General features: G+C 46.1%; 1 protein-coding gene across 3 annotated transcripts in view; it reads left to right on the forward strand.

The window, feature by feature from the left end:
* Window positions 1-21,562, forward strand: part of LOC115198073 (glucosidase 2 subunit beta) — a 252,996-nt gene that overhangs the window by 108,355 nt on the left and 123,079 nt on the right. The window lies entirely within an intron of this gene.

Here is a 21,562-nt window from a genome sequence, read left to right on the forward strand (position 1 = left end):
GACGCCTAAGACAACGCTACAGAGAGAAAAGACGGACAGCTGATCGTCCTCGCAGTGGCAGACCACGTGTAACAACACCTGCACAGGATCGGTACATCCGAACCTCACACCTGCGGGACAGGTACAGGATGGCAACAACAACTGTCTGAGTTACACCAGGAACGAACAATCCCTCCATCAGTGCTCAGACTGTCCACAATAGACTGAGAAAGTCTGGACTGAGGGCTTGTAGGCCTGTTGTAAGGCAGGTCCTCACCAGACATCACCGGCAACAACGTCGCCTATTGGCACAAACCCACCCACCGTTGCTGGACCAGACAGGACTGGCATAAAGTGCTCTTGACTGACGAGTCACGGTTTTGTCTCACCAGGGGTGATGGTCGGATTCGCGTTTATTGCCGAAGGAATGAGCGTTACAGCGTGGCCTGTACTCTGGAGCGGGATCGATTTGGAGGTGGAGGGTCCGTCATGGTCAGGAGCGGTGTGTCACAGCATCATCAGACTGAGCTTGTTGTCATTGCAGGCAATCTCAACACTGTGCGTTAGAGGGATGACATCCACCTCCCTCATGTGGTACCCTTCCTGCAGGCTCATCCTGACATGACCCTCCAGCATGACAATGCCACCAGCCATACTGCTCGTTTTGTGCGTGATTTCCTGCAAGACAGGAATGTCAGTGTTCTGCCATGGCCAGTGAAGAGCCCGGATCTCAATCCCATTGAGCACGTCTGGGACCTGTTGGATCGGAGGGTGAGGGCTAGGGCCATTCCACCGCAAAAATGTCTGGGAACTTGCCGGTGTCTTGGTGGAAGATTGGGGTAACATCTTACAGCAAGAACTGGCAAATCTGGTGCAGTCCATGAGGAGGAGATGCACTGCAGTACTTAATGCAGCTGGTGGCTACACCAGATACTGACTGTTACTTTTGATTTTGACCCACCCTTTTGTTCAGGGACACATTATTCAATTTCTGTTAGTCATAAGTCTGTGGTACTTGTTCAGTTTATGTCTCAGTTGTTGAATCTTGTTATGTTCATACAAATAGTTACACATGTTAAGTTTGCTGAAAATAAACGCAGTTGACAGTGAGAGGACATTTCTTTTTATGCTGAGTTTAGGATGGGGAAAGAAATTGCATTTTTTTCCCTAACGCTAAAGACCCTGTTAATAATCTAAAAATCTGATATGTGCTTCCCGGTAACGGACGGATGGCTCATGACGAGAGACAGGGATTGTTTTGTCTTCTGTGCCACCAGGTGATTGCAAATTTTCTCGACATTGGTATTCTATTGGCTATTGGCTAAGCCAATAGAATACCAATGTCGAGAAAATTTGCATGGTTGGGAGATTTGAATTTAACTTTGAGCTTCAATTAAAGCTTACGGAAATACTCAAGAGATATGTTCTGTGGATAAAGCCACTCTTAGAGTATGAAATGTAATTCAATTACATTTCTGTCTTGTTTTTAGATGATATAAAGGGAATATTCCATCGAAATACTGGAATAATTTATTATTTTATTTATATATATATATATATATATATATATATATATATGTATGTAGACATTCAGCGGACATCTCCAATAACCTTTTAGACTTTGTTAGACAAGCTGGTGTAGGGACTTTGCTTAGTGTCTTGGTGGAATTCTCACCTATTCCAAATGCCTGCGTTGCCAACCACCAACTGCACACTACTGTTGGAAACCCGACACAGGTAACTGATTTCTCCACTGACGACGCAGCGGAAGAAAAGCTTACTCCACCATTCAGACCATCTGGAAGTATGTCTGAGACTTGAGTCTGACGTGTAACTTTTAATTGGAGAGACACTAGAGGGAGGCAGTAGAGGAAACAGGGAGGCTCCCGACGGATAGCCAGACAGCGACGGCCGGCAGATGGACAACCTGAGTGCGCTGGAATACACCATAATTCTGGTCCTATAGGGAGGACCTGCGGATACCAGTTTAGTTCAGAATCAGACCAGAGGGCGCTTCAATTCCTTGGTTGGCACAAGACATCTAAAAAAAATACTCTAACCGCCCAAGAAATGTACAAATATTTGATCAGGGCTCGAACAAGCATTCCTTGTAGCCTGTAGAGTTACATTGCATCTTGCATTTTTCTCTTTGATTAGTTCTCCACCTTGGGATTGTAAGCATTTCAGGCAAAGCCCACATCAGTGTCAGTTAAAGAAATGCAATCCAACTTGTGCTTGACGCCAATTCGCTCTGAAACTTAGCCTACGGCCATGGCCGCAAAGCAGGAAGTGTTCGCTCTGGAACGTAGCCGAAGGCCACAACCGCAAAGCAGGAGGCTTTCACTCTGGAACATAGCCTTGGGCCATGACCGCGAAGCAAGGGGCGTTACGCTAGGTTGGGTAAGCGGGTGGGGGGCAGTGGCATTGTGTTTTGGTCTGAAACATGGCTAATGTTGCCTCCTTCAGGATACCCCCCCTCTCTTGTTCTCTCTCTCGCTCTCTGTCTCTCTCCGTTTCTCCATGCTTCTCCAGGCCTGTATTAATGTATGTATATTTTTTATATCTTTTTTGTTCATTTCACACTTCTCTCACGTTGCATATTCATTTTAACCCCCCACCCACGACAGTCACCCCCCCCTACCACCCGACCCCAAACCCCTCAACGTGGGAATCCAATTTGTACTGTATGTTTCATTTCTTCTCAGATTAGATTTATTTCATGTTGGCTGCTTTTAATTAACTCTCTGGCATCACGACGAGAGAGATATAAAAACTCCTTACACCCGCCAATGACTTACACCGGCAATGAGTTACACCAGCAATCATTTACCACTTAGACAGCGGTGCAGGAGCCCCCGTCCGTTGCCCTGGCAACCGGCACCTTGGTGATTGATCCCTCGCCAGTGTGGCGTCGCTGCAGGGAATAGAGAGCGTGTGCTTAGCGTGCTCACTACATCTTCCTAATTAAAATGGGATTACTGTTTTTTTTCCTGGATCATAAAGGGGCCTTTGGTGGTGGGCGTGGCATAGGGCGTGGCATGGGGCGTGGCATGGGGATGTGGTCGGCCTATCGGTACGGCTGATTTTTAGATTACATTTTAGGGCCCCCATTTTAGCAGTGTAGTGAAATGTTAGCATTTTTAAGCCTTTTTTTTTTTTACACTGTTTGGATTTAGGGATTTCTGTAAATGTCAAGGAAGTTAAATACAACACAAGAAAAATCTAACCTAAAGCTCAATACACTGAAATGTACAATGTCTATATTGAGCTACTTCAATAGAGTGATCAGAGGTGTGTGTCTATAGTTTTCCTTTACAGAAAATAAATTAATGCAATATACATTCATCATAGAGTAGCTTGTTTTTCCTCAGATGACAACAGAAGTGCTACGCTATTTGACTAGCAGCCACACGAGTAAATTAGCAATGTATGGCCGTCCTATTTCTAATGTTTATCATAGAAAGAATGTAGCCGGCTACATTTCCTAATCTAATGTTTTACTCTTATGCGATTTTTCTCACGCGTGGGGTTGTATTACAGTGAGTGAGTGAATGTGGTGTGCACATTCATTTTCAGTGACACTGTGTAAATCATGTTTTATTCTGTGCAAATTGCCTCAGACAACAGCAATTAGTCTGTTGTTTGGTGTTGGTAATTACAGAATATTCCTCAAATCTTGAGTTTATTATGTATGTTCCATTAACATCGCCTTCTTATTGTAATTGGATTCTTTAAAAAAAAGATATATATTTATTTAACCTTTTAACTAGGCAAGTCAGTAAATTATTATTTACAATGACGGCCTAGGAACAGTAGGTTAACTGCCTTGTTCAGGGGCAGAAGGACAGATTTTTTACCTTGTCAGCTCGGGGATATGATCTAGCAACCTTTCGGTTACTGGCCCAACGCTCTAACCACTAGGCTTCCTTCCACATTATGCTTAAATCAATGCTGGTCTAGTTGTTTCTAGGTCTTTCTGGAGACTACCCATTGAATCTGTAAATACGCCATACCCAAGTTGGATAAATTGGATCACTACAGGTCTGACAACAGACCTGTTAAGCACAAACATGTTTCAATGCATGTGCTGTCGCTTATTGCTTCTTTCAAACAACCTCCCAACTAATAATCCTGACCTTAAAGGTCCACACCTCAGTCTCTTTTCAAGGTGCACTCATCCTTTGTTTAGGGGCAGTTACCATGTCATTCAATCAAATCATTCAGTAGTAAATTTGCCAATAGTCAGGCCTCTGTTTACAAACGGACATCTTAGGGGCCTCCCTTTGGGCAGAAACAGAGATTATTAAGGAGTGCAACTTTAAAACTTTTCTATTCACACCTGTGTAACATTCTTAGTATTTCAATCACAACTCAATCTCAACAGTTACAGAACCATTTCCTGGGACTTAAAGGTGCTTTAAGTGTTTCTTCCTGTGCAGCCTCTGATTCAGATCTCTGATTCACATCTCTGATTCAGATCTCTGATTCACATCTCTGATTCAAATATCTGATTCAAATCCCTGATTCACATCTCTGATTCACATCTCTCATTCACATCGCAAAGTGAGCTCTCTGAGCTGACCCATTACCCTTAGATATAGAGAAGGAGAGTTAGCGAGGGAGAGGTCAAAAGGCAGAGATAGAGGGAGAGGTCAAGAGGCAGAGATAGAGGGAGAGGTCAAGAGGCAGAGAGAGAGAGGTCAAGAGGCAGAGAGAGAGAGGTCAAGAGGCAGAGAGAGAGAGGTCAAGAGGCAGAGAGAGAGAGGTCAAGAGGCAGAGATGGAGAGAGGTGAAGAGGCAGAGATGGAGGGAGAGGTCAAGAGGCAGAGAGAGAGAGAGGTCAAGAGGCAGAGAGAGGTCAAGAGGCAGAGAGAGAGAGGTCAAGAGGCAGAGATGGAGAGAGGTGAAGAGGCAGAGATAGATAGAGATCAAGAGGCAGGGAAAGGTCAAGAGGCAGAGATAGAGAGAGGTGAAGAGGCAGAGATAGAGGGAGAGGTCAAGAGGCAGAGATAGAGGGAGAGGTCAAGAGGCAGAGATAGAGGGAGAGGTCAAGAGGCAGAGATAGAGAGAGGTCAAGAGGCAGAGAGAGAGAGATCAAGAGGCAGAGAGAGAGGTCAAGAGGTAGAGATAGGTCAAGAGGTAGAGAGAGAGAGAGGTCAAGAGGTAGAGAGAGAGAGAGGTCAAGAGGTAGAGGGAGAGAGGTCAACAGGTAGAGAGAGAGGTCAAGTGGTAGAGCGAGAGAGGTCATGAGGTAGAGGTAAAGAGAAAGAGAGAGAGAGGTCACGGGGTAGAGAGGTCAAGAGGCAGAGAGAGAGAGGTCAAGAGGTAGAGAGAGAGAGGCCAAGAGGCAGAGAGAGGTCAAGAGGCAGAGAGAGAGGTCAAGAGGCAGAGAGAGAGAGGTCAAGAGGCAGAGATAGAGGGATGTCAAGAGGCAGAGATAGAGAGGTCAAGAGGCAGAGATATATAGAGAGAGGTCAAGAGGCAGAGAGAAAGAGAGATCAAGAGGTAGAGAGAGAGAGGTCAAGAGGCACAGAGAGAGAGAGAGGTCAAGAGGCAGAGATAGAGGGAGAAGTCAAGCAACAGAAATAGAGAGTACGGTGGCCTGGAGCAATTTTTTTTGTATTTCTCAATCACAGCAATGCATTTAGCAAAGCTTACCATGGCGCCTTGAGCCCATTTGGAATCTGCGCTCTTTTGGCGCGCTGTGTCTTTACAGCAGAGGGCAATAATAGACCGTGGACTTTATAATGTGGATCTTTATGTCCCTGCATGTCGGAACATAGCCAGAAAGCAGAGGCTGTTGGGAGTAAAAAAAAAAAATACATGTTTGGTCTCGAACGGCGGAAAGCCTATAACCGCCTGATATGTCAAGCGATGGAAACGTATATTAAACCCCACATCGATGCCTCTTGAATGGAACACACTTCAATTTCACCCCTATCAAAATGCAAAATCACTCCGACCCATAGATGGTACAGCAGGCGCTACTATATCATCCGTGAAGTGGTGTTTTTTTTTTACGCCCTCTGTGTGGTAACAAACTACTCTCTGAAATGAAATGAGTGCTGTTATAGCATTATGAAGCTGAGTGCCAAGATCAATCGTCCATTTTATTTTAGTTTTCTGCCACAATCGTTCTCTCACTGAAAATGGCTGTCTGGTATTTGTGTACTTAGGGAGTAAATAGTTGGAAATAAATAGTTTGTCTCCACAAAGAAACATCAAATGAATGCAATTTCTGCTATATTTTTTTCTTTGTTTTTTTTCGAGAAGGGTTTAAAGCTGCAATATGTAACTTTTTGGTTGATGCAACCAAATTCATATAGAAATGTGAGTTATAGATCTGTATTTCTCATTGAAAGCCAGTCTAAGATGTGTTGGATCTGTTTTAGGTGCGCTATATCTATGCTTCCAGTTCTTACATTTTGTTTTTACGCCTTTTACTTTTGTACACCAGCTTCAAACAGCTGAAAAATATTTTTTTTGTTATGGAATGATACTGTATTTCACAACGGTTCTGATGGTACAATGATTCTCTACAGTCTTGTCAGATGAACTGAAATTAGACAAACTGTTAGAATTTTTGTAACCAGGAAATGGCAGAGCAGTTTCTGCATTTCGTACATTTTAAATTGAGCTTTTTATTCAATCAGTCAACCATTTTGTTTCTCATAAATTATTGGTTCAGTATGTTTTTATTCAAAGGTCTTGGAATAATAATTTATCATTACAGTTATGTTGAGGGATGTTCAATGGTTACATTATCATTTATACTGATTTCTGGCCCTACAATCGGGAAAAAAAACACCAAACACAACACCAGACTTTTAGCCAAAGTTCTTGTGATGCAGTGACAAATAGGGAAACAGGCGAATGAGGCCAGGGACATGTTCATTAGGGTACACCACTGCAAAACAACGAAAACAATTGTTTCTTAATAGACGAACTTCAGGTTGTATCCCCCATTTCACTCAGTTTTCTTCTGTTTTGTTCCTAACCGAACACAACCTCTGCTTTTAGGTTGTCGGTTGTAATGGCTGCTTCTGAGCCTTCGAGTGTGAATGCTGTTTACACAGGGCCTTACCCGGAATACATGGAGTTGATTCTCTATAAGGCTTAGCTGGCTGAGGGATGTGACAGTGTACCGTTTTAGTGTTTGTTAAAATCACACGTACGTGTGTGCGAATGGCAGTGTGCTCGGTGGAGAAGGAAACCATCTGGGAATGTGTTTGTGTTAGGCAAAGTGCAATGCTTTTTTTTTTTCCCCCTCTCACAGACGTGTGGCATCATGTTGAGAGGAATATGGAATCTAAATCTGATAGAAATGGTGGGTCACACTGTTCGTTGTGTAACTTAAAAGCCATGATGAAGAGAAGGTCGAAAGTATTCACGCTATTACCACCTGGGTTTAATCAACATGTGACGTAACGTTTTAGTTCTAACAAGGGCACTTTGAAACAGCGGAAACAAGATGAAAATGTGTTTTTCGATGAGAAATTGACATGTCAATATTGTCTTTTTGTAACCCCATGTTTTACCCCAACTTTTGTGTTCTTGTCATCCTGTTCAGTTTTTTCCTCGTGTGTTTTGGTCATAAAAACCACTAAAAAGTATCATCACTAAAAAGGGGTGGAACCTTTCGTACAACACCATCCTGACAACCAATTGAATGCGAGCAAAACAGAGTTTCTCCTGCCTTCCTCAGCTCAACTAACACCCCCCCCCCAAAAAACGCACTCTTTCAGACAAACCATCCAATTTTAGTTGACAGCGCTCTTTCGCAGGATCTCGCACGTGAGGAACACACATTCCAGCTACAAAGATAGAAGCACGTTGGTTCAGTTTGAAGTTACTAAATGTAAGCACATACTTAACAAAAAAATCATGCAGGTTGTATTGTACTGGTTGTCTGGATGGTAAATGTCATTCGTTGACACACACAAACAGAGCTGCATAATACACCCTCTCACACATTGTGACACCTTGCGTACAAAACACTCTCTCACACACACAGCGCTCATCAACAGCCGTTTAGTCTTCTCCCGTCACATCCGTCCATCCCTTCCTTCCCTCCTTCCTTCCTCATCTTCGACTGATGTGAAGTGTCAGGAGTCAGAGGTTTCACACACACACACACACACACACACACACACACACACACACACACACACACACACACACAGGGAGCCCTGAATACACACCTGTCATCACCACATCAACAGCTGTGATTCAGCTCTCTGTCTCTTCCTTCAGCTATGCTCAACCATGCCAAAGAAGAGCATTCCATTTCTATTAATAATTTATCAGTCAAATGCTTTGATTTCAGTGATTGGATATACCACCTCTAGTTCCTCCCCCTCTCTCCCGCTGCTGCCCCTTGGGAGGGCTCAATGTCTCTGCTAGCTTTCCTCCTGTGTGTGTGTGTGTGTGTGTGTGTGTGTGTGTGTGTGTGTGTGTGTGTGTGTGTGTGTGTGTGTGTGTGTGTGTGTGTGTGTGTGTGTGTGTGTGTGTGTGTGTGTGTGTGTGAGAGAGAGAGTGCATGCATGCGTGCACTCCACTGCCTCAAAAGGGGTGATATGATATCAAAACTTTAGTGATGTGTTTTTGATTATTGTCCACTTCTGTCTATATAAGTCACAAATTCAGCTATAGTAGATGTTCACAGCTCTGATAAACATGCCACACTTCATCAGAATGTGTACATCGATTCATTACATGAACCCGTAACAGGAGCAATGTCAACCTGTAGTCTAGTCTCAGTACGCAAAAGAGGGTCTGGAACAAGTCCAAGCCGTTTCAAACCGCAACCACAAAACCGGCAGAGCGGCTAAGAAATTAGCGGTGTTTCTCATCATCAATGAAGTCAAGTACAAAGCCACGCTGAGATGTTAAACAGAATTACATGTACCGTGAGACAATTGGATAGATTTGCCATCTTTATTCCCGTAACCACAAGTGCCATGCCAACACTGGCTCAGGGCCCTTTGTGTTAAAATAGTTTTGGGGACCTGTCATCGGCCATTATAATTAGTGGATGTTGATGTCTAAATAATTACCATCAGGCCGTCATGTTGCTGTGGCTGGACCAGTGTTGGTGCCTCAGCTCCGTCCCCTCCTGTCCTCTGGAAGCAGTATTATTTCAAGGGCTTCGTTTCGGGGAGACTTTCGACAGCGCCCACAGATCTCACTCACTGACAACAGCTGCTTGTTTTCCGCGGTTGGAAAATAATTAACAGACGTGCAAGATGGTTCGGCATTGGCGTCCCGTTTGTTTAGTCTCTCCCTCCCTCCCTCGATCCCCTTATTTTGGTGGCCTCGCTGTTTGATTGTGATTTGGACACGGCGAAGGGAGAGGAGGAGAGACATCCCTATGGGGATTGTGGATCGACATAGAAGCATGGTAAAGCAGATGGGGCCTCACCGCCTCCCTTGAAATGTAGAGAAAAACTCAGTATAGAGCGACTGTGTGGGGCTGTTGTCACACCAGCGTCATGTTTGCCTTCACAGTGTGATGTACTGTAACATACAGGTGCCATTGTTTCAGTAATGTAGCATCCTGGTATTTCTGTCCTGTAACATAGAGGTGCCATTGTTTCAGTAATGTAGCATCATGGTATTTATGTCCTGTAACATACAGGTGCCATTGTATCAGTAATGTCCTGGTATTTATGTCCTGTAACATACAGGTGCCATTGTTTCAGTAATGTAGCATCATGGTATTTATGCCCTGTAACATACAGGTGCCATTGTTTCAGTAATGTAGCATCCTGGTATTTATGTCCTGTAACATACAGGTGCCATTGCTTCAGTAATGTAGCATCATGGTATTTATGTCCTGTAACATAGAGGTGCCATTGCTTCAGTAATGTAGCATCATGGTATTTATGTCCTGTAACATACAGGTGCCATTGCTTCAGTAATGTAGCATCATGGTATTTATGCCCTGTAACATACAGGTGCCATTGCTTCAGTAATGTAGCATCCTGGTATTTATGTCCTGTAACATACAGGTGCCATTGTTTCAGTAATGTTGCATCCTGGTATTTATGTCCTGTAACATAGAGGTGCCATTGTATCAGTAATGTCCTGGTATTTATGTCCTGTAACATACAGGTGCCATTGTTTCAGTAATGTTGCATCATGGTATTTATGTCCTGTAACATACAGGTGCCATTGTTTCAGTAATGTTGCATCATGGTATTTATGTCCTGTAACATAAAGGTGCCATTGTTTCAGTAATGTAGCATCAAGGTATTTATGTCCTGTAACATAAAGGTGCCATTGTTTCAGTAATGTAGCATCAAGGTATTTATGTCCTGTAACGTACATGTTTTGATACCCGGCTATCAGTTCACCCCTTCAGCAATCAGATTGTCTACTTGACATGCTTGACAGAGGCTAATTGTAGTTACATAAAAGGTCTGTGTCATCAGGTCGTAGTTAATAATCGTCCGTGTTGTATCTAGGTTTGGTTTCTATATAGGGCTGTGCTCAGGGGAGGAGGGGGTTATGTCTGTGTGTATCGAGAGCCGTCGTGTGAAGACTTGAGTCACACTTGTCAGTCTCCTTCTCTCGCCCCTGATTAGACAGATGTATTGTGGCGACATACGTAACCCACCTCCATCCCCCACCTCTATACGCCACCACCATCCAGAACCTCCATCCAGAACCTCCGTCCAACACCTCCGTCCCCCACCTCCATCCCCCACCACCATCCAGAACCTCCATCCAGCACCTCCATCCCCCACCTCCATCCCCCACCACCATTCAGAACCTCCATCCAGAACCTCCATCCCCCACCTCCACCCTCCATCTCCATCCCCCACCTAAACCCTCCACCTCCATCCCCCACCTCTATACGCCACCACCATCCAGAACCTCCACCCTCCACCTCCACCCTCCACCTCCATCCCCCACCTCTATATGCCACCACCATCCAAAACCTCCATCCAGAACCTCCGTCCAGCACCTCCGTCCCCCACCTCCATCCCCCACCTCCATCCGCCCCACCATCCAGAACCTCCACCCCCACCTCTATACGCCACCACCATCCAGAACCTCCATCCAGAACCTCCGTCCAGCACCTCCGTCCCCCACCTCCATCCCCCACCTCCATCCGCCCCACCATCCAGAACCTCCACCCCCCACATCCATCCCCCCCACCATCCAGAACCTCCATCCAGAACCTCCATCCCCCACCTCCATCCCCAACCTCCATCCCCCAGCTCTATCCAGAACCTCCATCCCCCACCTCCATCCCCCACCTCTATCCAGAACCTCTATCCAGAACCTCCATCCCCCACCTCATCTCCCACCACCACTCCCCCACCTCATCTCCCACCACCATCCAGAACCCCCATCCACCATCTCCAGCCCCCACCTCCATCCCCCACCTCCATCCATCCCCCACCTCATCTCCCACCACCACTCCCCCACCTCATCTCCCACCACCATCCAGAACCCCCATCCCCCACCACCATCCACCATCTCCAACCCCCACCTCCATCCCCCACCACCATCCCGTCTATTGTGCCCTGCAAGTACAATACCAGTCAAAAGTTTGGACATGCCTACTCATTCAAAGGTTTTTCTTTATTTTTGCTATTTTCATTGTTTTGAAAACATCAATACTATGAAATAACACATATGGAATCATGTAGTAACAAAAAAAGTGTTTAACAAATCAAAATATATTTTGTATTTGAGATTCTTCAAAGTAGCCACCCTTTGCCTTGATGACAGTTTTGCACTTTGTTGGCATTCTCTCAACCAGCTTCATGAGGTAGTCACCTGGAATGCATTTCAATTAACAGGTGTGCCTTGTTAAAAGTACATTTGTGGAATTTCTTTCCTTCTTAACGCGTTTGAGCCAATCAGTTGTGTTGTGTCAAGGTAGGGGTGAAATACAGATGATAGCCCTATTCGGTAAAAGACAAAGTCCATATTATGGCAAGAACAGCTCAAATAAGCAAAGAGAAATGACAGTCCATCATTACTTTAAGACATGAAGGTCATTCAATCCGGAAAATTACTGTATACTCTGTACTGTATATTATATATGGTTCTCTGGTAAACGAGTCACAGCCTTGAATGACATCATCAGTGAAGACATGGGATATATAGTGCTTCTTATAGTACCATTATGTTTGACAGAAATGTGATCTAATACTCAGAAACACAGTTCAGATGTGGTCCTCACCTAACCGGTGACCCTGCACATTGACTCTGTGCCTGATTTGATTTGATATTTCATGATGTTTTCTTATCCCTGTGCATTTGCCCTCTGAAAATGTAACTACTGTAATTTTGGCCAACCACACTGTAACCTTCTGGTTGTGAGAGGTCAGCAGAGCTAGAGTTTAGTGGTTAGATGCTGCCTACTAGACTGCCAAGATGAGATTGCATGATCCTGGACTGGTGGGCACTGTCCATGGTCCTGGACTGGTGGGCGCTGTCCGCAGTCCTGGACTGGCGGGCGCTGTCCGTGGCCCTGGACTGGCGGGCGCTGTCCGTGGCCCTGGACTGGCGGGCGCTGTCCGTGGCCCTGGACTGGCGGGCGCTGTCCGTGGCCCTGGACTGGCGGGCGCTGTCCGTGGTCCTGGACTGGCGGCGCTGTCTGTGGTCCTGGACTAGCGGGAGCTGTCCGTGGTCCTGGACTGGCAGGCGCTGTCCGTGGCCCTGGACTGGTGGGCGCTGTATGTGGTCCTGGACTGGTGGGCGCTGTCCGGGGTCCTGGACTGGCGGGCGCTGTCTGTGGTCCTGGACTGGCGGGCGCTGTCCGTGGTCCTGGACTGGCGGGCGCTGTCCGTGGCCCTGGACTGGTGTGCGCTGTCCATGGTGCTAGTGTAGATCCACTGTCCTAGGTTAGCCATGGTGTCAGCTCGGCTGACAGTGTCCATGATGCTAGTTAGCATGGCTGACGTTGTCCATGGTGCTAGTTAGCATAGCTGACGTCCATTTTGCTAGTTTGCATAGCCGACGTTGTCCATGGAGCTAGTTAGCATAGCCAAAGTTGTCCAATGTGCTAGTTAGCATAGCCAACGTTGTCCATGGTGCTAGTTAGCATAGCTGACGTCCATGGTGCTAGTTAGCATAGCTGACGGTGTCCATGGTGCTAGTTAGCGTAGCTGACGGTGTCCATGGTGCTAGTTAGCATAGCTGACGTTGTCCATGGTGCTAGTTAGCATAGCTGACGTTGTCCATGGTGCTAGTGTAATTGGAGCTTTCTATAATGCTTGTTTAGCCTTGTTGCTAGCTTTGCTGGTGTAGTCCATGGTCCTAGAATACTGTTATTGCAAGACCCATGTATTCGCAAAATTAGCACCAACTGGTACTCTCCATGGTACTGAAAACTCAACCATGTCTGTGGGGAAATAATTTTTATTTAATTCAGTCTGGTTCATTCGAAAAGTTGTGTTTAACTAAGACAGAACACTAGTGAGAAGGAGGTACCCTCAGTCCAGCTGGTGAGGCCCTGGCTGAGGAAAACTTCATAGATAATGTACTTAGATACGTAGATAATGTACATTTAATGATACAAGGTGCGTTAGACTTCCTTTTGGAGTACTATGTGATTATACACCGCTAGCCCAATATCCAATTACATTAGGCAGTCTATTCCTGTGACTAAAGAAAGACAAAGATATTGTCTTTAATATCGTTCAGTCGGCTCTTATGAATACAGAAAGTTAATGATATTGTCTTAATATCATTCGGTCATCTCTATCAACTTTCTCTGCAGGTACTTCTTGTACTTTTTTATTTGCTTGTGATTTTATTACAAAAATGCACATTATAGGGCTGGTTGCACTTTCACCCTTCAGCACGCCCCTTAAATTAATCTCAGTGGTGAGTTAGACTAAGGGATTCAATGTCTTGTCTCTGCCCTCCACCGAAAGAGTTGGACAGGCAACAGCGAACCTGGGGGGCAGGCAAAGAGATATGTGCTCTTTTAGGTTACCCACCTTGGCAGAGAGAAGTTAATTAAAGGTTCTGTTCAGCAATTTCAAAATTAGCTGTGAAATGTTAAGCAGGGGGGCTGGCCATTAACCGCCGCCTCCGTCAGCGCCAACCACGACCTCTGACCCCAGCTGAGGGTGACGCGTCCTTGAGACATAATTAAGCTCACCTGGTGCAGTTGTTCAACAGGGGGAGAGAGGGGGGAGGGGAGGAGAGGTGGGAGAGAGGAGAGGGGAGGGAGAGAGGGGAGTGGGAAGGGGGAGTTCTTTGCTACACGGCCAGACTGAGCACTACTTTTTTCCATTCTTCTCTTCATTCCTCTCCTGTCAGACTGCCACCCTCCCCCTATCTGAACATCTTCTCTGGGTAAAATAGGCCTGTCAGACTGCCACCCTCCCCCTATCTGAACATCTTCTCTGGGTAAGATAGGCCTGTCAGACTGCCACCCTCCCCCTATCTGAACATCTTCTCTGGGTAAAAGAGGCCTGTCAGACTGCCACCCTCCCCCTATCTGAACATCTTCTCTGGGTAAAATAGGCCTGTCAGACTGCCACCCTCCCCCTATCTGAACATCTTCTCTGGGTAAAATAGGCCTGTCAGACTGCCACCCTCCCCCTATCTGAACATCTTCTCTGGGTAAAAGAGGCCTGTCAGACTGCCACCCTCCCCCTATCTGAACATCTTCTCTGGGTAAAAGAGGCCTGTCAGACTGCCACCCTCCCCCTATCTGAACATCTTCTCTGGGTAAAATAGGCCTGTCAGACTGCCACCCTCCCCCTATCTGAACATCTTCTCTGGGTAAAATAGGCCTGTCAGACTGCCACCCTCCCCCTATCTGAACATCTTCTCTGGGTAAAATAGACCTGTCAGACTGCCACCCTCCCCCTATCTGAACATCTTCTCTGGGTAAAATAGGCCTGTCAGACTGCCACCCTCCCCCTATCTGAACATCTTCTCTGGGTAAAAGAGGCCTGTCAGACTGCCACCTCCCCCTATCTGAACATCTTCTCTGGGTAAAAGAGGCCTGTCAGACTGCCACCCTCCCCCTATCTGAACATCTTCTCTGGGTAAAATAGGCCTGTCAGACTGCCACCCTCCCCCTATCTGAACATCTTCTCTGGGTAAAAGAGGCCTGTCAGACTGCCACCCTCCCCCTATCTGAACATCTTCTCTGGGTAAAAGAGGCCTGTCAGACTGCCACCCTCCCCCTATCTGAACATCTTCTCTGGGTAAAATAGGCCTGTCAGACTGCCACCCTCCCCCTATCTGAACATCTTCTCTGGGTAAAAGAGGCCTGTCAGACTGCCACCCTCCCCCTATCTGAACATCTTCTCTGGGTAAAAGAGGCCTGTCAGACTGCCACCCTCCCCCTATCTGAACATCTTCTCTGGGTAAAAGAGGCCTGTCAGACTGCCACCCTCCCCCTATCTGAACATCTTCTCTGGGTAAAATAGGCCTGTCAGACTGCCACCCTCCCCCTATCTGAACATCTTCTCTGGGTAAAAGAGGCCTGTCAGACTGCCACCCTCCCCCTATCTGAACACTGATAGCCGCGGGTGGAATTTATTGGATTCTTACCATGAGAGAGATACACCGAGTGGCTGGTTTTTTTTTTTGAGAGGCTGCCAGCTTTCTCGCTTCTCCCTCTGTTCTGAAGCGTTTGTCTGAAATAGATTTTTTTTCTCCACCCAGTCTGCTGAAGCTAACAGTATTCGGCATCAATCCCAGCTGATTGGAGATTAAGATATTTCTATGAGTTTTGTAAGGGATGCAATGGTGGAATACTCCAGTGTACTCTCCCAGATGTCTGGAGCCTTTGTTATCTCTACAAACAGAGTGCTTGTCTATCAGTCATTTATCTGCCTCTCCTCCCCCCTCGCCCCTTTCCCCCTCTCCCCTTTCTCACCCTCTCCCCCTCCTAAAATTACTCCCACCCTCTCGTTTTTGTGTCTCAGTATGATTATTCACATTACTTCGATGTATGTTAACGTGATGTAATGTTAGTATGTTTGCACTGATTTTGCTAAAGCAGACTGACTTTCACTGTTTATTGTAATCTGTTGACGTCATTGGATCCTTGCCATGACATCACAGGATATATAGCCAAGGTTGAGTTGAGCATATATTTCCCCCCGACTAAATTCACAAACATGTCAAGACTAAATATTCACGTACTTCAAATGAATGACATAGCATGTCATTATGGCAATTACTGCCAAGCACCTATTAATGCATTCAAATGGCAAGATGACAGCGCTACCCCAGGTGGGGACTAAGTCACGAGGCGCAAAAGTAGGTCGGCTCTTCGGCGTTTGTTACGGCATACATATTCATAAACCGCACCCAGTTGTTGCGGAGGTAATTCACTGAGACTATTGGTCTGTTTATCATGCTGATTTGGAGTGGCGTTCAGCGTCAAATGACTTCCTACGAGCTCCTTCGCCACGCCAAAATACATTTTTCCAATAGATGCTAATATTCAATATTCATGGTAGAATTGTTGTATTTAATGTAATGGCATTTGTTGTCAGGAATTGGGTTTTTTCCTAATGACTATGTGCTGTATTTGTGGGCCATGATGTCCTTCAATGGCTGTGAATAGGGGTTTGTAGTGTGGGAGAATGAATGCAACTGAGTTAGTCACCGGGATATTGCTTGCTCTGATAGTCCAAAACATGATGCTAATTCTGTCGGCTAGCATTACTCACTCAGCTCTAATACAATCAGACACTCCAACACAGCCGTAAAGCGGGCTAGATTGACCTCTGCTCAACTCCCAACAGTCTGCGTTACCATTTCTGGGGACTAGGACAGAGTAGGGAAAGAGTACTGTAGGGATTATGTGATTACAGTAGTGAATTTGTATAGTTTGTATACTGTATGTGTTGGTTGAAGATCGAGCTGTAGATTGGTGTGTTTCTATCTCACAGACTTAAGGCCGGGAGGTACTCGATGCATGTACGCCTAGTGACATCATCACAAGTCGACATTAGGTGAACGTAAACAAACGCAACCGTTCTAATGACTGGTCTAACAAAGTGGTTCTCAAACCTCTACTCTGGGACCTCCAGACGTTCCAAACCTCTACTCTGGGACCTCCAGCCGTTCCAAACCTCTACTCTGGGACCTCCAGCCGTTCCAAACCTCTACTCTGGGACCTCCAGACGTTCCAAACCTCTACTCTGGGACCTCCAGACGTTCCAAACCTCTACTCTGGGACCTCCAGATGTTCCAAACCTCTACTCTGGGACCTCCAGGCGTTCCAAACCTCTACTCTGGGACCTCCAGACGTTCCAAACCTCTACTCTGGGACCTCCAGCCGTTCCAAACCTCTCCTCTGGGACCTCCAGCCGTTCCAAATCTCTCCTCTGGGACTTCCAGACGTTCCAAACCTCTACTCTGCGATCTCCAGACGTTCCAAACCTCTACTCAGGGACCTCCAGACGTTCCAAACCTCTGCTCTGGGACTTCCAGACGTTCCAAACCTCTACTCTGGGACCTCCAGTTGTTCCAAACCTCTACTCTGGGACCTCCAGACGTTCCAAACCTCTACTCTGGGACCTCCAGTCGTTCCAAACCTCTACTCTGGGACCTCCAGTCGTTCCAAACCTCTACTCTGGGACATCCAGTCATTCCATGTATATGAACTGTTCCAGAGCTATCACACCTGATTCAACTTGTCAACTTAATCATCAAGCCCTTGACTAGGTGAATCAGATGAGTGAGCTCAGGGCTACAACAACATTTTGAAATGTCTGGTGTTCAACCGAGGAGAGGTTTGATAACCACTGATCAACATCAACAAAAATATCATAGCAAGGGAGTATGAAAAGAAAACATGCAAATTGTTCCCTTCTAACATTAGCATATACCGTTCTAAAATGTACATATTTGCATGGAATATGATATGGCCATTACTCATGTTATAGCACAAACGTGGTCTTTTGGGCTCTTTTGATGGCAACTGTTTCTTTACTCTTACCTTTTCATGGCAGTATCGGTAATGTGTTTTCGGACCCTCCCTTGGTTGTATTCTCGCGAGGCAGAAATTTCAGAGATCAATTGGTAAACTCTGATTCACCACCCCAAAATATACCCCCGCACAGTATCTCCTTGCGCCTCTACCGGAAGGAAACTACAAGTGTAATGGATGTGCTAAACACAGTGGCACTTACAAATGTAGATCCTTCAAACAGGGAAACAGATCCCAATCGAAGGTGTTATCACATGTTCCACCAAGGCAGTTTTTTAAAAATCGTATAACTTTTCCGTGTGGTAAAAATAATGTGGGTAAAATGAAGCACAAACTAAAAGTAGGAATCCCTGAGCATCATAGCTCTGTTAGGTGCAAAAACTCTACGTAACCAGTTGCAGGCCACTTTTTGGAGGCAGACCACTCTATTTCGTCCCTTCGTTATATCGGCATCGAACATGTCACCTACCCTAGGACAGGGGGTGACCTCTACAATTTATTGTTAAAACAAGAGGCTGCCTGGATCTCTAATTTAAAGATCCTTGCTCCCTTCGGTCTCAACGTAGACTTTGATCTGAAGCCATTCTTGTGATTATTGTATTTTTGCTATCCATTGTACATAATGTTTGTAGGCCTAAGTAGCCAAGTTGTATCTATGATCGTATGTTATCCATTAATGTTTTTTTTTATGTGTTCTATCTCTAAATCAACCAATGAAATCAAGCCATGATTTCAGACACCTGTGTGTCCTTTCAAACTATATAAACTACTGACCTGCAGTGTTCGTCATTATACCCTGATGAAGACAGCTTGTCTGTCCAAATGTTGGTTATTAAATTATTGCATCTGAGCTCCTAGAGTGTGAGGTTCTCGCTCTCCTGTGAGGCTCAAGTTTTCTACATCACTAGCCAGCACCTCTCCTAAATAGGTGTTCTACTCTGCTAGCCAGCACCTCGACTAAACAGGTGTTCTACTCTGCTAGCCAGCACCTCTCCTAAACAGGTGTTCTACTCTGCTAGCCAGCACCTCTCCTAAACAGGTGTTCTACTCTGCTAGCACCTCTCCTAAACAGGTGTTCTACTCTGCTAGCCAGCACCTCTCCTAAACAGGTGTTCTACTCTGCTAGCCAGCACCTCTCCTAAACAGGTGTTCTACTCTGCTAGCCAGCACCTCACCTAAACAGGTGTTCTACTCTGCTAGCCAGCACCTCTCCTAAACAGGTGATCTACTCCACTAGCCAGCACCTCTCCTAAACAGGTGTTCTACTCTGCTAGCCAGCACCTCTCCTAAACAGGTGTTCTACTCTGCTAGCCAGCACCTCTCCTAAACAGGTGTTCTACTCTGCTAGCCAGCACCTCACCTAAACAGGTGTTCTACTCTGCTAGCCAGCACCTCTCCTAAACAGGTGTTCTACTCTGCTAGCCAGCACCTCTCCTAAACAGGTGTTCTACTCTGCTAGCCAGCACCTCTCCTAAACAGGTGTTCTACTCTGCCAGCACCTCTCCTAAACAGGTGTTCTACTCTGCTAGCCAGCACCTCTCCTAAACAGGTGTTCTACTCTGCTAGCCAGCACCTCTCCTAAACAGGTGTTCTACTCTGCTAGCCAGCACCTCTCCTAAACAGGTGTTCTACTCTGCTAGCCAGCACCTCTCCTAAACAGGTGTTGTACTCCCTCTCCTAAACAGGTGTGCGTTTCTTTTACCTCCAGATTTACCTTTTCATGGCAAACATGTCACTGTTGTGTCATTGTAGTGCTTTCACACAGTCCTGTTTGATGCAAACAGGTGTTTATTAAACCATTGCTTATTATTGCTGGTGTAGTTCCTGTTGTCAGTAAACAAAAGATGGCCTTGTTCACTAAGGCAACCTGTCAGAAACATCTCATTAGGAGTGCTCTAACTGTATATTGCAGTCTCCCTTCGCCTCAGACAGAACAAGGTGTACAAGAGATAGAGAGAGAGATGGACAGAGGGAGAGAGAGATGGACAGAGAGAGAGACAGAGAGAGAGAGAGCGAGAGGGATGGATAGATAGATGGAGAGATAGCGAGTGAGATAGAGAGAGAGATGGACAGCGAGTGATGAATAGAGGGAGAGAGAGAGATGGACAGAGAGAGAGGGATGGATAGAGGGAGAGAGAGGAGGACAGAGAGAGAGAGGGATGGATAGAGGGAGAGACAGGAGGACAGAGAGAGAGAGGGATGGATAGAGGGAGAGAGAGGAGGACAGAGAGAGAGAGGGATGGATAGAGTGAGGAGAGCGGCAGAGAGATACAGAGAGAGATACATAGAGGGAGGGGTGGATAGAGGGAGAGACAGGAGGACAGAGAGATACATAGAGGGAGGGGTGGATATAGGGAGAGATATATAGAGAGAGAGATGAAGAGGGACATAGAGGGGTGGAAAGCGGAGAGACCGAGAGAGAGAGTAGGTGCATAGAGAGAGAGAAGTTGTGAGCATCATGCCAGCCCGTATTAAGCGAGCAGCCTCTAGTGACAGCACTGCGTCAGCAGCAGTAACTCTTACGTGTGTGGCAGGTGGTATAGACGTTGTGCCTGCTGCTTACGTTAGTGTGGGATCATGGGCCACTGTCTCGTCCCTTTGTTTTTACATTGTGCCTGACCGATGCACGCTGCACTCTCGGCAGGCTGAGGGTTGGTGGGGGAGTGGGGTGTATCTATATTTATGGGCTAGCAGCTGAGACCACATGTGAGGAACATGCTAATTGGTATGCAGGCTGGGCTCTGACAGCCTCCCACTCAGCCACACACGCGTGTGCTCCCGTTGCCACGGTGCTTGGGCCCCGCTGATAAAGGTGAACCACGGCACTAAGATCCCCCCCCTCAACAGTCTTTACTCTGCCTCCAATGGGCATGTCTTTTTTATTCATCTCTGCTACAGTTATGATATATATAGTGATATGTATATTTTTTGTTGTTGTTTCGTATTACTATTTTCATTATTTTATTTAACTTAGTCCTGCATGTTGGAGCTCAAAGCCTAAGAATTTCATTGTACCCAGAATTCACATTTGCAACCCTGTACATGTGACTGTTAAACACTCTAGCGATAAGATTCAGTGCCCTCCTCTCTTCAGAAACACAGTAAATCCCCTGGACTACCAGCTAGTAAGACAATGAATCTAGAGTTCACTAAGCCGCTCCACTTCGAGTTTCTATTTTCTTTCTCTCTCTCTTTTTCTTTGTTCTTTTCGTACATTTCTTGTTTCTCACTGGCTTTGTGTTTCTGAATGGTTATCAGACCCCCCCCACCCCATCCGTTCAGCTTTGTGTTTCTGTATGGTTATCAGACCCCCCCACCCCATCCGTTCAGCTTTGTGTTTCTGTATGGTTATCAGACCCCCCCACCCCATCCGTTCAGCTTTGTGTTTCTGTATGGTTATCAGACCCCCCCCACCCCATCCGTTCAGCTTTGTGTTTCTGTATGGTTATCAGACCCCCCCCCCACCCCATCCGTTCAGCTTTGTGTTTCTGTATGGTTATCAGACCCCCACCCCATCCGTTCAGCTTTGTGTTTCTGAATGGTTATCAGACCCCCCCACCCCATCCGTTCAGCTTTGTGTTTCTGTATGGTTATCAGACCCCCACCCCATCCGTTCAGCTTTGTGTTTCTGTATGATTATCAGTGCATTGT

The sequence above is a fragment of the Salmo trutta genome, chromosome 8 (assembly GCF_901001165.1).
Source record: "Salmo trutta chromosome 8, fSalTru1.1, whole genome shotgun sequence".
Taxonomy (NCBI): Eukaryota; Metazoa; Chordata; class Actinopteri; order Salmoniformes; family Salmonidae; genus Salmo; species Salmo trutta.